We start from the raw sequence: 17,928 nt of genomic DNA on the forward strand, positions 1-17,928 counted from the left end.
CTGATTGGCACGTGTTCAGATTTTTTCCTGGGCATCACGACAGCATCCAGGACAACGGCAGTTGGTTGTCAGATGTCAGAAACAAAAACCTTCTTCTTTTTTTCGACATACTCCCGTTTTATCTGCATTTTTAAAAAACGAAAATCTGCGTCTTAACAGCAGCTTAAACCTTTTTTTTTTCTTGATTTCTTTTTGGTGGGAAGCTTCCAGACTTTAAATTTTTTATGGCACTGCAGCTTCAGAAGGAAAGTATAAAGAAGATTTTCAAATGAGTAGAGGGGAGGGACGTTAAGACGTCTGCTAAGAAAGAGAAGGATTGCATGAAAGAAGGGGGGGAGTAGTAGGAACCTGAGTAAGATTGAAGTCTGCCCACTACAAAGTATAAGATAATGGTAGCCTGGTTGCATCTCCCACCTAGCACCTGCTAGCTTTACTGGCTACTCTTTCTGTCCTAATTGAACGTCGTTAAGAATTCATCTGCAGATCCGGGACAAAAGCTCCAGGAGCAGATTTTGCATAATAATCAGTCTAACGGTCATAATTAAAAGTCGTCTTTGAGTAGATTTCAGACCAGGGGCCTCCAATGGAAGTGCATCTTGCAGATTGGAGGTTTGTGAGGCGCGCACACACACACACACAAATTATAAGGGAGTAAGGAGGGCTTATGCAAGAGTAGGGCGCCTGGAAGACACTCAAAGAAAGAGACCCTCTTTAAAAAAAAAAAAAAAAAGAATATAGTTTGGACATTTGTTCCGAGTCTTGTGTCATTAGCTCACGTGCAGCTCGCCCCCTCCCCTCTGTTTCCCGCCCCCCACCCACCCTCTGCTGATCCAGCACTCGCCTGGGCTCTTTATGAGAGCATTTCAAAGCGGTTATTTATCTATTTGCCTTCTTGTTCCGTCTCCCAGCAGCTGTTTCTCTGGGCCTCTTGTTGTCCTGGGTGCCTACTGTTTGTCTTCGTAGCCCGTTAGTTACAGCACAGCTGCAAGTTGCCTGGGATAAAGGCAGCTCCTTATCCACCCCACCCCTTCCTTCTATACAACCCATAACCAGCTTGCAGTTTTGTTTTCTCCCAAATTCCTAATTTTTTTTTTTACAAGTTCTGTATCATCAGATGTACCCCCCCTCCCCCCCCCCAAGCCCTCCCTGCACCATCAAACCAACTTTCCAAACAACAATGTTGGTGCGGGTGCGCGTGGGGGCGACTCACGATAAAAGATGCACCTTTTCAATAAAATAATAAGGTGTTCTCAGAACCCACCCAAAAAAAAATTAACTTTTGGTGGCGTCTTAGGCCCCCCCCCCATCCCCCCCCCCCATACTTTTTTAAGCCTTTGCTTCTTGGGGGGAAACTAGAAAATGCAGTTGGTCCATACACACACACACATGTCTGAGAGAAAATAAAAAAATTCTCTCGTCTCTTTGTTAGCTTTGCAATTTAAAATGCATCTCGTTAAAAGCGTCTTTGTCTCCTCTATATCTATACCGTTAGTGGGTCACATCGAGAGGCTGATGGACGAGGACAGAACAGGAGGCGTTAGGAGGTGCATCTCGCAGAGTCGTAGAATTTTTTGGAGAAAAAAAAAACGGGGGATGGGGGAGGAGAGTGTGGTTGCATTGGGGGAGAGGGGGGGGACAGGAGGAAAAAGTTTTCATCAAACCTTATTATAGGGCCTGAATGACGAATGAAGAATCGAACAATGGCACAATTATAGGTCACCATAACCTAACGCCTAAATTCGCCGTACAAAATGCGCCTGCTCTTGCCCTGTCAGGATAGTTTTGACAACAAAAAAAAATTTTCGTCTTCTGTTCCGTAGTTTCCGAGAGTTCATATTTCGCGCGCATGCTTCTCAGCCATTGCAGGTTTTTTTTTTTTCCCCTTCCCTACTACGGGAGGCGTTAGCCGTGTGGCATGCTCCGCTAGAGGGCGGAAGAGTAGTCATTACGGCATGCTAAAAACCCCCATTGTTGAAGTGCCGGGTATCGAGTAAAAGGGCGAAGTGGAGTCGACGCGAGAGAGGGGACTGTTAAAAATAGAAGAGACGTACTTTAGGACTTTCGATCATTTGAAAAGTTAATCACTCGTAAATGGCTTACCGGCAAGTAGCAGTTACAAAGCAGTTTTGATTAATTTTATCCTCTAAAGAAATATGGGGCTACACATGCAGATCGCTAATTATCATAAGCGAAGTTCTATATTCATCAAGCCATTTGCCCTTTTATTATTTTGATAGATGACACATTCGTTATGATAACAATTTTAGAAGGAAGGATGTGCTAATATGTTTATATTACGTCATTATTTTTTGTGTATGTTTTGTGAAAGGGGTATTTGAATGGGTGTGACGTAATAAAATGGTGTCTTTTAATGTCTACATTTATCAACACGAGGTCTCTGTTTATTAATTCTTATGTTTAATTGTCTACAATAATTATTTCTATGTAATAACATAACATTCACTAAATACTAGACATGTAGATTGGTTTTTATATTTTAAGCTGTTTATTTAGCTTAGTTCGACTTTTCAATATTCTGTTCAGTATTTTGTTTATTATATATTTCTATCATTATAAATGATCATACAATTATTAAAATGACAACATGATTTTTTAAAATAGATTAATTGTTTTTTTTTGTTTTTTTTTTGTTGTTGTTGTTGGTTTTTTTTCAGATTTTTTAAAATTATTATTTTACTTTGTCATTGTTTGAAAAGAAGACATTTTAAATCTGTCAACCATCAAATAAAAACTAGAAACAAACGACGAAACAAATTCATTACGACTTTAACACTTTTAAGAGTCTTCATGTTATCTGAAAATCATTGCTTCGTTTCGTTTTTTTTTCCCCACCTCCTCTTTTTTTTTTTGTTTCCTTTTGACCACACGTTGTACTTTTTAGTTATTTGTATGCATGAAAAGAGCAAAATAAAACAGACGACATTAATGTGAAGGTTACAGAAGTCAAAATTTACATAGGAAACCATTTAGCAGGAATTGTGTTTAAGCGTTTCTTTCTGCTCGGTTAATTCTGATTTTGATTTAATGGTGATCAATTTGACAGATGATGCGTTTGTTTTCTTTTTTTATTTTTTCACCGGCGGACTGGGAACAGTCACCGGCTGTTGTAGTACTATAATATTGTAGCCTACACTACGTCACATATCGTCTGCTACAAGTTCACGTGACTGAGCAAGAATAAATACGAAATTTTTGGGGATACGACTCTGCACTTGGACTGGTGTTCCCTCCTTTGTGTTTTACTAGACCAGGGGGTCCTCCTCATTTACTGCGCTAACAAAAGACTTAGTATTTGGGGCACGCGCCCGAAGACTTGAATGTTTTCAGTGTATTTAGTACCGTGTTGAACTATTCACAAGGCGGAGTTTGAATAGCCATATTCAAGTGGTAAGCTGCTGCTGGATGTGGCCTTATCGTCTGGCTATTGAAAAACAAAATTCGGAACTTATTCGCAGTAGTAGAATTCAAGACCATATTCATAGACATTCATGTACCTAGTTGAAAGCAATTATGTTTTCTTATGGTATATTATAGGTATCAAACCATAGACTTAGATCTAGATCTAAAAATTAAATTATATGTTACATAGGTTAGGGTAGAAAAAAAATAGCCTTTACTTCTTTTAACTACTTTACAAAACAACGCCTTGATCCAACTTTCTACAAAATTTTCACCACATTTTTTGTAGTGTTAAAAAGTCTCCATGTCCCGTCTAGATATAGTATATATAAGTCTATGCCATAGACATTTATGTACCTAATTGAAAGCAACTATGTTTTGTTATGGTATATTATAGGTTTCAAACTTTCGCTAAGAATCGAAAGTCCTATTTTGATAACTTACATAGTTTATGGTAGATGTTTTGTCCCTTAACATAGCAAGCGGGGTTCCATAGGAGCCCCAGAGGTTAATTTTTGTTGTTTCTGTAACAGAAGATGTTCTCTTGATCTATGTATGTGCCCCATATTATCTCAAGCATCTAATAAAATACAATAATTATAGTTACAAAGTGTTGATTAAACAAATTAAAATTAAAAATGCGCTTGGGGTACTACTCCCAGTTGGTCACCTTCACCAATCTCTTGGTCTGTTGAACGTTGGGGCACCACATATGATCTGTCGACCGTCTTTCTGCATTCCTCACAGCCTTTTGCTTTGCTATTTTATAGTCTGTTGTATTTCTTCTTTTCACGTGATCTGAACTGTGTTATATTTAGAACTATACCTTGACCTTATGTTTATACTACTGACACTACTCCGACTATTGGAGAAGAGGCACAGTAGTATCATAAGTAGGTTAAAAATTGACCCATTACATACCAAGGAAAATCCTGACAGGACCCCAGAGGCTGATTTTTTGTTTATCTTGTTCTTACTGTAAATATTTGTACTGAAGTTTACTTTCATAAGCCCAAGAAGAACTATTTTGAGTACTCTGCCGCAAACAGTATTTACAAATTTAACACAAAGAAGGGGTCCGTTTTTTTTTTTGTTGACGGTCGTTGTAGGACCAAAACTGCTGGTAGACAACTAAACCACTGTAGGCGTATTACATTTTAACTTATAAAACTTGAAATAATTTGAATAACTTTTTGTGAACAAAAGTAATAACTTGTATTACACTATAGACCAGTGGTTCCCAAACTTTTTTGTCTCGTAGACCCCTTGCCATGGTTTCTGATTTTCCGTAGACCCCTGCTTACTTGTATTGCATTTTTGCAAATTCATCAACATTTTTTAAAACGAATTTCTAACTGTAGTGAGTCTAAGAGTGAAAAAAGGTAATTTAAAGTTACATTTGAAGTTATACAGATGTCATTGTTATTGATAAAACTTAAATTTAAACTCTCGCAAACCATCACCTTCTCTTTATGATGTCAAAGAGAGATTTTGTGGGTCTATTCTGAACTTCATCTTTTTCAAACTTTTATCTTCTTATCAAATTGGCCTCCAGCGTAATTAGTTTCATATCGTCCTAAAAAGGCACTTAACATTAAGCAACCGCATGTTTGAAAAGGAAGGAATGAATCCCAATTTTAAATAATCAACGGTGTACAATCTACATTTCTTTTTGTAAAACATAACTTACATCTAGACACAATTAATATATTTAAATATGTATTAAAATTAAATTCAACAATTTTTCGTTTGAATAGCAGTAAAAATATTTAAAGGATTAAAGGTACAGATTATATATTAGTGTAGGAAATAATTACATTAATGGGAGTGAAAATTAAAGTCTCAAATGAAATGAAATGAAAACCATCGTAGACCCCCATGGACATCTCATAGACCTGGAAGTCTTCGTAGACCCCTGGGGGTCTATATAGACCACTTTGGGAATCACTGCTATAGACACATTAAACTTGAGATGAAATAGACTGATGTTTAAACAAATCTTACAATACAAACGCGTCCTTACACTCTGGCTTCTGGAGTCGTCTGGCATACTTAACACAGCTTACGACAGTGCCGCTAATATTGCATCATTCTACAAGATTAACATTAAATTAATGCTCCCTCTCTCTCTCTATAGCTAACAATAAATACTCCCTTTCTATATCACCTAGGAAACAGACCATAACACATGGTAGACAGAAGACTTTAGGGCGTTAAAAATAGACGATCTCATTACACAAGCTTATATCAACTCACTCCGTCTGTCTGTCAATCTGTCTGTCTGGTTGAAAGTTTGTACATGTTATTTCTTCCACAGCCATTCTCACATCAAGTTAAAACCTTGCACAATTATTCATTGGCGTAGACAACACATAAACTAATTAATTAAAAAACAAATAATAACCAAACGACCTCCTTCACCAATCGTAAACAAACAACATTTAGCCAGTGATAATATTGATAAAACAATGACAATTCCGTATCACGTGACAGCCTTTATAGATTGCGTAATTTGTATAGGCTAGAAGAGATAGAGAACCACGTGGCAAAATGTTTGTTTACGATTGGTGAATGAGGTCCATTAGTCAGTTAATTACTTTGACAATGATAAGGGAAATAACTTGCATATTATTTAAACAAATTTTACAATAAAAAACACGTCATTACACTCTGGCCTCCAGGAGTCGTCTGGCGTACTTGACACAGCTTACGACACTGCCCGCTTATCTTGCATCATCCTAAAAGTTGTAAGTGCTGAGTCGTTTAAAACATTTCGCTTGTTAATAAACAAGTTTGACATTTTGTATCGATGACTTTTAACAGTTGAGTTTGTGATTGTATCTACGTAGTCATCCGCGGAGTCGCGGTGGATGAGCGGTAAAGCGCTTGGCTCCCGAACCGGAGTCCCGGGTTCGAATCCTGGTGAAGACTGGGATTTTTGTTTCGGCAACTTTGGGCGCCTCTGAGTCTACCCAGCTCTAATGGGTACCTGACATTAGTTGGGGAAAAGTAAAGGCGATTGGTCGTTGTGCTGGTCACATGACACCCTCGTAAACCGTAGGCCATACAAACAGATGACCTTTACATCATCTGCCCTATAGACCACAAGGTCTGAAAGGGGAACTTTACTTTTTACTTGCTTAGTCATCCCACTATACAACGGTCTACTGTCTGTAAATAAGGAAGAGGGTGTCAATAGATTGTTCGCAGGCAAGGTCGCATTTTTGCAAGCCTCTGTTGTTTATATATAAAGTAAAGTTTCACTTTCAGACTTGGCGATCTATAGGACAGATGATGCAAAGGTCATCTGTTTCTATAATCGACGATTAACGAGGACGTCGTGTGGCCAGCACAACAACTGTGACAAGAGGGACAACAAGGGTGGCTATCTTTATTTTTTTTATTAGAGTTAGTCCCCTTTATTACTTGATTTAAGTCCCTGTTAACTGTTTACAATGGCCACTCTCTCTTGAGTCTTTCAACTGACCAGTGTGGTTTGAACTAAATCTCTATAATGTTTAACTAATACTTGTGTTGTTGTACTATTGCTGTGTTACTCAAGAGGAGTGTGCCACTGTTGCGGGAAGAGTATTTCGATAATGAGCTAAGTGGACTTTATTTATTTGTTAGTACTAAGTTGGTTGATGTAAATAGTGTAATAACTTAAGTGAGGTAACTCAACGAGGACATAGACGTTTATTTACATAGAGACATGACAAACACAAAAGGGCATCTACCTTGAGCACAGCATCTCCATATTGGCTCTCTCATTGGGCGGAAATCGTTAGTCTCTTATGTCAACATCCGACTTGTTTAGTCACAGATAGTGCGCACCTTCTTTCTGCACTATCTTGGATGGCGGTGCGCATGGCAAAGTCATAACAATAGTATAGGTCTACTTAGTCTCTTATCCTCTTCTGTATGTTTTTTTTTAAAGACATCTTTTGTTTAGATACGAGACAGTAGTGTGTCTCATGAATGACGTCATTTCATTGTTAATGCATGTATGATATTATTGTAAACTATCTTTTTGGTTTTTCGGCATAAGACATTATTGTGCCTCTATGATGGTGGTTCTTTAATCATATTGACCGGAAACTATCTTGCTACTTTGCTTTGTTTCATTATGTCATTTTCTTTTGTGAGCCTTTATTGCCATTTATATTTTCCATGATCTTTTTCTTTTGTTTGTAAATAAACTCCTTTTTTTGTTGCAACTGAAATCTCAGAATTATTACTTGTCTGTCTCAGTAGTTTTGTACATCTAGAGACTATAGTTATTAGCCTAGATAATATAATTGGGACCACAAAGTACCACTGGACTAACTTGCCAGTACAGTACAGGTCACTGGTCTTATGACCTATCCTAATACTAGGTCACAACAACCAACCGCCTTGACTCTCCCCAACTATTTTCTAAAATACCGAACAAAATTTTAAAAAAAAAAAAAACAGTCATCACCGTGATTCGAACCTGGGACCTTACGGGTTGGAAGCCAAGCACTCAGAAGAAAAAACAAACTAAAACATTTTTTTTTAAATTTGGTTATACTAACTCCTTAAAAGAATTCGCTGTGAATTTCTCTCTCAGCCAAAATTGTTATTATTTTTTTTTGCATACGTGTTGTTTATTATGTTGTTTATTATGTTGTTTATTAGGTTGTTTATCAGGTTGTTTATGTTGTTTATTACGTTGTTTATGTTGTTTATTAGGTTGTTTATTAGGTTGTTTATTATGCTGTTTATTAGGTTGTTTATGTTGTTTATTAGGTTGTTTATTATGCTGTTTATTAGGTTGTTTATTAGGTTGTTTATGTTGTTTATTATGTTGTTTATTATGTTGTTTATTATGCTGTTTATTATGTCTTTTATGTTGTTTATTAGGTTGTTTATTATGCTGTTTGTTTATTAGGTTGTTTGTTAGGTTGTTTATTAGGTTGTTTATTATGCTGTTTGTTTATTATGTTGTTTGTTTATTATGTTGTTTATTATGTTGTTTATTATGTTGTTTATTATGTTGTTTGCTTATTATGTTGTGCTTAACCAAAATAATGTATTTCTTGTTTGGGTAGATTTTACAATTAGAAATTCGTTTATACAGCAGTGGCGTAGCTATGGATTTGTGGTCCCGTGGGGGTGTGGACCTTTTTAGGGGTTCCCAGCATTTTGACATTAGACATCATGACATGAGATAATATACGAAACAAAGACATTTCCTGTTTGTTTCCATTGAGATAATGTTTCGAAAATCCTAGATCGAAATAAATCATGCCTGTTGATTTTAATTATCTTATGTACATTTAGATAGATTGATTACCTACATCTTTCTAGATTATGTATCCAGAAATTACAAATTAATAATTATGAGACGAGAGTAGCCTACTCTTATTTTTGATGTTCAATAATTGCTAGATCTAGATCTAAACATTAAATGTTACATAGGTTAGGGTTGAAAAAAAAACTTTACTTCTTATAACTACTTTACAAAACAACGCCTTGTTTCATTTTTTTTAAATCTTCACGACATTTTTTGTAGCGTTAAAAGATCTCCATGTCCAATCTAGATATAATTTATATAGGTCTGTGATGTTGGCTTATTATCATATTCCACCCAAAGTAGACGTTAGATTTTACGTTAGGGTTAAAGGTCATGGTACCAAACCATCAGAGAAAAAGTCAGGGCCCTAACACTGTGGTGGTATAAGCTGAACTACTCTATAGATATAAATATAGGTAGGGAAAAAATTTCGGAAAAAGCCTGACAAAATGGCCGCTCCGAAACGGCTGCCCAAAAAAAGCTGCTCCAAAACGTCGCGTTCCCATCTCGGACATATGGGCATTCTATTATTTTTAGATTCCGAAAATCGAAAAGAACCAAATTTTCCTTTTTCAGGTTAAAGAGCTTTGAGTCTTGGACCGAAGCCTCCAAGCTCACCCCACTCTAAACAGATAGTAAGACTTATCTGGCAAAGGGAGAGGGGTAAAATAAGTGGTCGTTGTGCTGGTTACAATATATCATCGTTAGCCTTGAAGTACAAAATCCTTAACTAAAAAGAAACGAATAAACTAATTGTCATATGCCACTAAATAGCTTTTCGCTCTTAATTATTGCTGCATTTTCTTAATGCATTAACGGCATTGCATTGACATACGTGTTATGGTTAGTAATGATAATTAATCAGGATACTTTCGGGCATAACGTAGGTTGATTTTGGTAAAAAGTAAATTTCGCTTCTGAGTTTACACGCTTATTAAGATTATGATTCTGTTCAAGATTATATGTGCAGCAGAAAACAGCACACTATTTTGCCTTGGCACAGTCTGTAAAAAAGCTGACAGCTCAGCAGCAAAAAGCTGGCTAGAAGAAGAAGAAAAATATGAGCAGCAGGGGGGGGGGGGAGGGTTGTTATTGATGGTCCTCGACTTGTAGCACTAGTAGTACTAGTAGCACTAGTAGCACTTGTAGCACTAGTAGCACTTGTAGCACTTGTAGCAATAGTAGCACTTGTAGCACTTGTAGCACTTGAAATAACTTGAATAACTTCTTTGTGAACAATACTAAATACGTCTTTTATTACAATATAGACTTATTTAACTTGAGATGAAATAAATAAATGTAGCAGACTTTAGTAATAATATTAAAAAAATGGTATTTTTAATTCACTACAAAAACACGTCTTTTCACTCTGGCAATCCGTAGTCGTCTGTACGACCCAAGACAGCTGACGACAATGCCGCTCATCTTGCATCATTCACACTACATAGATACCAACCAAGTGCTAAACTCTAACCCGGCATCACCATAGAAACACACACACATACACACTCCATAACCTGGAATGACTCCTCCGTTTACAGAACCACCTGGATGTCGGGACGGAGCTAGTATATCTGCCCTCTTTGCTCGCCAATGTCGAAATGGTACATTACGTTTAAATCTCAATACTTGTATATTAACGAGACTCTCGTGAAAAAAAAATACTTTGCAATCTCTTGAAGACGACATTATTAAATGAGTTATGATGGTTGAAAAGTGGGCACCGCGCTGAGCTAATATATTGTTACGTTCTCTACTAATCGGGCCTTCTGTAAACACTGCTAAACACAACACAGCACATCAACACATCAAGAACTTGACAACAAGGCTCCAAATAATCTGGTATTTTAATAATGGTCAATTAAAACAGCCAATATGACACAATTGGCAATACACCAACACTAAAAATGCTATACTGCACATCACCGTACTAAACTAATAAACTCTACTGTCTCTGTCTTCTTGGACTCGTACATTCACTTCAGGACTCCACCAGGACCGACTTCTTGGCAGACTAACAGTCCCGGTCTACTCGCTGTCCTGTCTTGAACTGCACTGCCTTGCACACAGTGTCTCTGGTCCACGCAGGCTTATGATCGGATGACTATAACCCGGGTCCTATTCACGTGCAAAGTTCCTGCCAGTACTGTCCCTCGCCCTTCGATATAGCACGCTAAACTGTATTACTGGCCTGTGTCACATATGTCAGCTGATCACACACAGTTAACCCTATTGCGTCGCGAATAGAGTTACAACAATATTGTTATAATAACAATGTATGGTTTTCCATTCCGAGAACTCAAGACTGAACTATTTCTATACTCTTATGTGTGTAGTTTTGGAGGCACGGTGGCTGAGCGGTAAAGCGCTTAGCTTCTGAATCTGGGGTCCCATCTGCAGCAATCCTCCTAAAAGTTGCATCACACACACTCACACACACACTGTGTGGCCTTGCTTTTCTTCCACCACGAAGGAGGAGCTAATTAAGTCGCATTAGACAAAACAGATTGATGATTTCCTGGAAGCATAATAATGCTGAATCCAGCAAAATCTTCATCCATTTAGACGCGGTGGCTGAGCGGTAAAGCGCTTGGCTTCCGAACCGGGGGTCCCGGGTTCGAATCCTGGTGACGACTGGGATTTTTAATTTCGGGATCTTTGGGTGTCTCTGAGTCCACCCAGCTCTAATGGGTACCTGACATTAGTTGTGGAAAAGTAAAGGCGGTTGCTCGTTGTGCTGGCCACATGACACCCTCGTTAACAGTAAAGATGACCTTTACATCTTCTGCCCTTTAGACCACAAGGTCTGAAAGAAGAACTTTTTTTTTGTGTGTAGTTGTATTTTTGTTGCTGTTTATGTGTGAATGTTTGCTCGCGTGTGTCTTAAAGATTAAACAGAATATATGTGTAAGTGTCATGGCCTAGTCCAAAACGATTGCCAAGATGGACAGTCAGTTTTACCAACATAAACATCTGGGCCAGATTTCTTAGAGAATGTTATTAGAATCTTCTTTTTTTTAATTTTTTTTTTTTATTTTACATATCTTTTATATAACGCATCTTTCTTGCTACAAGCAAGCCCCGTGCGCTGAGGTCCAATCTCTTTTCTCGACCCGTAGGGGGGAGGGGAGGGGGTATCTGGGAGAAGGTTTCCGTGCTGCCTTTAGGCGCTCAGCAAACACTGCCTGAGACGGGATCTGAACTCGATCCCCTTTGATAGATAGCCAAGCGGGATTCGACTCTCAGCCACACATCCCACACCTTCAATGTCTTCATTTCATTGTAATACGTTAACGTGGGAGGGGTGAAAATCTGAGGGTGTTTTTTTTTTTCTGCGAGGGCCTATGGATAACATTTATGACATTCCAATCTTGGCAAAAGAGATTTTTTTTTTCAATATAATACCCTTGATATTGTTAAGTTTATTTGTTTCGATATTTGTCCAATCGTTCTGGGTTTTTTTTAAACGCTTATATTAACACACTCTAAATCAGGGGTTCTCAACCTGTGGGTCGCGACCCCTTTGGGGGTCGAATGACAATTTTCCATGGGTCGCCTAAGATCATCCAAAAAATGTATTAAAAAAAAAATCAAACTTGTCATTGTTCAAAAAGTGTCATTGGTAATTCAAAGTGACACTCTCGTTAACCGTGAGCCACAGAAACAGATGACCTTGACATCATCTGCCCTATAGGTCGCAATTTCTGAAAGGGGAATTTACCTTTTCTTTAATATAAATATAAACCGTGAATATGGTGGGTAAGCAATAGAAGAGTAAATATATGTCATTTACCTATAAGCAGTAAAATACCGTGCTTTGTGATTAAACATAGAGCTTTTGGAAATTCATACAAGAAATAAAATCATGATTACGGTTTTTAACATTAGCAAAAACAGATGATATTACGCTTTGATGGGGTCGCCGCATTGTGGGAAATTTCAAAAAGGGGTCGCTGGACTAAAAAGGTTGAGAACCGCTGCTCCAAATCTTTCTTCTATGTTTGGATATTTGCACCGAATTTTCGACCACTTTTTTCATCCGAACGTGTTCAAGTTTTGCATACAAACTCTTGCTCAATGACAACACACGAATTGATAAAATGAAAGCAACTAATTAGCTAATTAATTAGTCTTAATAAATTAATTTTGTTTTTATTTTTTAAATGTTATTAAGCTAAGGGAAGATAAGCCTTGTGTAGGGAATCGGGCGATTGGAAAAGAAAAAAAAAATTAAATGTAAAGGTGTATTATTATATTAATTTATTTTTTTTGTATAAGCGAGTCTACCTAATATCGCCCTGACATTTCTCCATATCGCTAACTCTTGTTTTAATTTTTATGTTACTGTATCTTATTTCTCTAATGATGCAATTAAAAAAAAAAAATGAAAAAATAAACAAAGACGAGTTTACTGTTTTGTAAGATTTATTTTTAGAAATCGCCAAAAAAATGTTAGCTGGATTATTTATTTATTTTTTTATCACGATACTTTGAGTTTAAATCTAAAGTGAAGGAAATGTGTACAATTGACATCTTTTTACTACGGTTTCAATCACGATAAACGCTTCAGATAAAATAAAAAAAGTTGTCACATTTGAATAATGACAATAAACGAAACGAAATAAAATCATTAACGTCTGCTATCTAGATTTAAAAAAAAATTGGGAATTGAAAATCTACGATTGGTCCGTCATTGGAACGGTCGTCTGCTAATGACATCTGCGGAACATCAGGGCGCAGTGCCTTCCCCTTTATCCACACTCAACGCCACGTCTGTGGGGCTTGCTGTTTTCTTTTTTTTTTTTTTCTTCACAATCTTCTCAGTTTAGTTAACCGATTGCGATTTTTCCCTCCCCGTTTAATAATGTTAGATAAAATTGTATTGACTCCGCAAGTGACGCTATGCTGAGACCCGAAAGATATGTAACGGGAAAAAATTTAAACAGACAAAAAAAAGAAAAATTTGGGAGGGGTTGCGTTGAATGCTTAACACTGGAAACAAAGCATGGCGGTGGGGGAAATATTGTTGTGTGCGAGAATTGACAGGGACCAGATGAGATGAAGTTCAGGGCGCGAATAGAGCGCGTGCCCTTACGATGGAATCCCCCCCCCCCCACCCTCACCAAGATGTAAAAAATGGGGAGGTGTTCTTAGTGTTTTTCTCGGCATCTTTTGATAGGATAAGTCGCGACAGTGCAAGTACATAGTAGACTTAAGAGCAGGGTGCCTTTAGGGCGCTTCCCATAACGCCTTCTCTCTCTCTCTCTAACTCCTGACTCTCCACTCGCTACTCTCTCCGTCTCTCTCGTTCTCTGTCGTGCAAACTGCGTCACATATGTGACTCTCAGTTAAGGAAAATAAACAGTCACACACACACACACACACATATACACACCACTTACACTCACACGCATTCATTACTAGCCGATATACACGCACACACAGAGAGAAGTTCTTAGCTACCTGGTGTAAGACTAGCAACAGTACTGTCACATTACCGTTCCCGTTGTTCTGTCAACCGTAACCTCCGTCAAAGAAAGAGCGAGGGGGGTTGAAGGAAGTGGAAAAGAAAAGGGGGGGGGGGAGGGACGCTGCGCCTCCGCCGAAGAAGAAGAAAGGTGTGTGTGTGTGTGTGGCGTGAGGGGAACATGCCTCCTCGAGGAGCTCGTGAGATGGTACTCGCCATGCAATCCAGAAATGAAGCACCTGCTGTCTCGCCCCTTCTCTTTCACTCACACCGCTACCCAGCGCCCCCCCGGTCCTCCCCTCCCCCCCCCCCCTGCCCTAACGGTGAATCGCATGTTTGTGTGTGTTTTGTGTTCGCGTTGCTGCGAGCGTTAGATGCAAAGTGCGCGCGAGAGTGTCCGTGTGTGTGTGTGTGTGTGTGTGTGTGTGTGTGTGTGTGTGTGTGTGTGTGTGTGTGTGTGTGTGTGTGTGTGTGTGTGAATATGTGTGTTTGTCCGCCGTGAATCACTTCTAGGCGTCGCGTCACTCGCGTGCCCCTGTTAGTGAGTCGGGGAGATAGTTTTGTGCTGACGCCACAAGACGGCGGCCGCTGCAGAAATGAGAGGGACGGCAAATGACATAGAGGCCTCGGTGGTAATGACAGCATTGACAACTTGGCGACGTCAAATCTACTCGACGTACGCATATATATATATATAATTTAATCTACAGTATCTATAGCATTACTGATCTAGCTAATTATCTGTCAGATAATCTCTCTCTCTCTCTCTCTCTCTCCCTCTCTCTCTCTGACAGCAGCTAAAACTATTAAAGAGGATCAATCTCTTTAAATAGTGGCATATGCATGTTGATGTGCTGTCTTTGGTCTAAAACCCAAAACAGCTAATACAGTGGTTCCCAAACTTGTTTGTCTCGTAGACCCCTTGCCATGTTTTCCAGTTTACAGTAGACTCGCTGCTTTGCAAATTTTAATATTTATGCATTTTTGAAAATCTTATCATCTTCAAGTTTGTTTTTTTTCCATTGATTTCTAAGTGGTAATCATTTATAAATGAAATTCAAATACGAACGAACCAAAAAAAAAATGAATTTGTATTCTATGAATGTACCTAGCAAATAATAAATATTATACGGGACAATATCTGGCCTCAATTTAGTTTAGTTTAATATTAAAACTTCTGCGTTAGCGAGGCACAGTTTTTCTTTTTATACGAAGACTGGCATCCTAGCAGAAACCTTTTTTCCATCTGGTATTAAGATATTAAAATAATTAGAAATTCTTAGGTAATATTCCGTAATATCTGATAAGTTTTAGGTATAAGCTTTTTGAACTAAGAAAAGCTGATATCATTTTTAAATATGTGTACTGTAAGCCCTTCATTGTGATGGTACACTAGTCTTTTCTATATCATCATAATATTGATTGATTATTTATTTAGGTAATACCATATTTAGAATAGAATATTTAGAAATAAATATATTCAAACCTTATCGTAACAGAGGGTATATATGTATAATTAGCAGAAATTAGAATGTCCACCTGATAATCTCTTCTAAATTTGGAAATCGGGGGGAAATTCTTACGATTTTCCTCAAAATTTAGTTGATTTCCTAGCTCGTTGGCCACACGGGGAAAACTCTGGTTTGACCGTTATAATTTTTCAAAATACATTCATATCATGGGATGTAGATTTTGCAGGATGTTAAAGTAAAGTTCCCCTAAAAAGTTTCCCGATCTATAGGGCAGATTATAAAGGTCATCTGTTTCTGTGGCCACGGTTAACGAGGGTGTCATGTGGCCAGCACAAACAACAGCCGCTTTCTTTTTCCAAAACTAATGTCAGGTGCACATTAGAGCTGGGTGGACAAGGCGCCCCCCGAAGATCCCGAAATTAAAAATCCCAGCCTTCACCAGGTTTCGAACCCGGGACCGCCAGTTTGGAAGCCAAGCGCTTTACCGCTCAGCCACCTCGTCTAAATGGATGTAGATTTAGCTGGATTCGGCATTATTATGCTTCCAGGAAATCATCAATCTGTTTTGTCTTATGTGAGGTTACATGATATTAGCTCCTCCTTCGTGATGGAAGACAAGCAATGCCTCACAGAGTTTGTGAGTGTGTCTGATGAAACTTCTATGGGAGATTGCTTCAGATGGGTGGATGAACGGCCGAGAGACGGAAGACGGAACTACTTGTGATTATTGATAGAAGTCGTCTTTAAGTGAGCTGAAGTCTGTTTACATCATTTCACATTCGGGAGTTTCATTTGTTTTTCAGACTTTTCTACATTAACAATAAAAAGCTGTCAATATCTGTTGAATAAAGGCAATTTTTTTTTCTTTAACCTATATTTTTGATAGTCACGGTGACTGAGCGGTAAAGCGCTTGGCTTCCGAACCGGGGTTCGGGGTTCGAATCCTGGTGAAGACTGGGAATTTTTAATTTCGGGATCTTCGGGCGCCTCTAAGTCCACCCTGCTCTAATTGTCCAGCACCCACCTGACATTAGTTGGGGAAAAGTAAAGGCTGTTGTGCTGGCCACATGACACCTTCGTTAACCGTAGGCCACAGAACCAGGTGACCTTTACATCATCTGCCCTATAGACCACAAGGGGGAAAGGGGAACATTACTATTTTGCTAATTTTTTCCAGTTCTGTATTAAGTTATGAGTAAGCTCTAGCTTTCTGAAGCTACGACCCAACTCAAATCAACCCCTATGTCTCAGAACTTCGAAAATGATTGTGAAATCCAATCTTAAAATAATAATAATAATCTTTATTATCCACATGGAAATTTGGCTTACAATTTGTGCATTACACCACACAAAACATTATAACTATAGAAAACAAAATATACATTCACACCAGACTCATTTACAGCGGGTCCATAACATGTTATATATTTGACTAAGTAAGAATTAAGTCAGAAATTGTGATCAGTAATTTTTCCCGGGTAATCTTATCTTATAAATTACAGACGTTCCTTCAAAACAAGATAATTACGTCCTACGCGTACCTATGTGTCAATCTAGTCGTGCATGTCAATTAGATAATTAAAGACTTAAACGCTAATAAATCAGAGGTTTTCCTGTCTGATTTAGGCAACCTATTCCATTCTGAAATGGGACTACGGAATAAGGAGCATTAGACCCATTTGTACGAATTAGCAAATGGAATAATTCTGGTAACTCATTACATACGTCGCAAGAAGTCAAAGAAATGGCCTTCTTGTAATGACTTTATATCTGCAAACTAACCAGAGTAGAAACACTGAGTCTCGTGAATTCTACACGCTCACACGTTGTTCATACGCTGATGATATCTACAACAGGATAGTGTTCACACTGATACAAAGCCAAATTTAAAAAAAAAAAGACTCCCTGGGTGACAACTGGCGTTGGCCTCTATTGTTGATGCTCAGATCGCTGACGGTGAATCCTGAAATGCGATCTGACAATCAAACAGAAGAAGTGACCCTCGTCAACTCATCATCAAACTCTCACACGCGAAACACTCATCTTCTAGACAATTTGGTATTCTATGAAAATATTTTAATCACAAAACGTCAACCGGCTCAACCATCAGCAGATGTGGCCAGATTTTTTCCCCCTCTATTTCATTTTCAGATATTTTTTTTTAATTCATGAAAAATGACAGAAAAAAATAATTACACAAGAATGGAAACAAAATTAAATAAACAAGAACTATAGGAATAAGATAGCGATCA

This window comes from Biomphalaria glabrata, chromosome 10 (assembly GCF_947242115.1).
Source record: "Biomphalaria glabrata chromosome 10, xgBioGlab47.1, whole genome shotgun sequence".
Lineage (NCBI taxonomy): Eukaryota > Metazoa > Mollusca > Gastropoda > Planorbidae > Biomphalaria > Biomphalaria glabrata.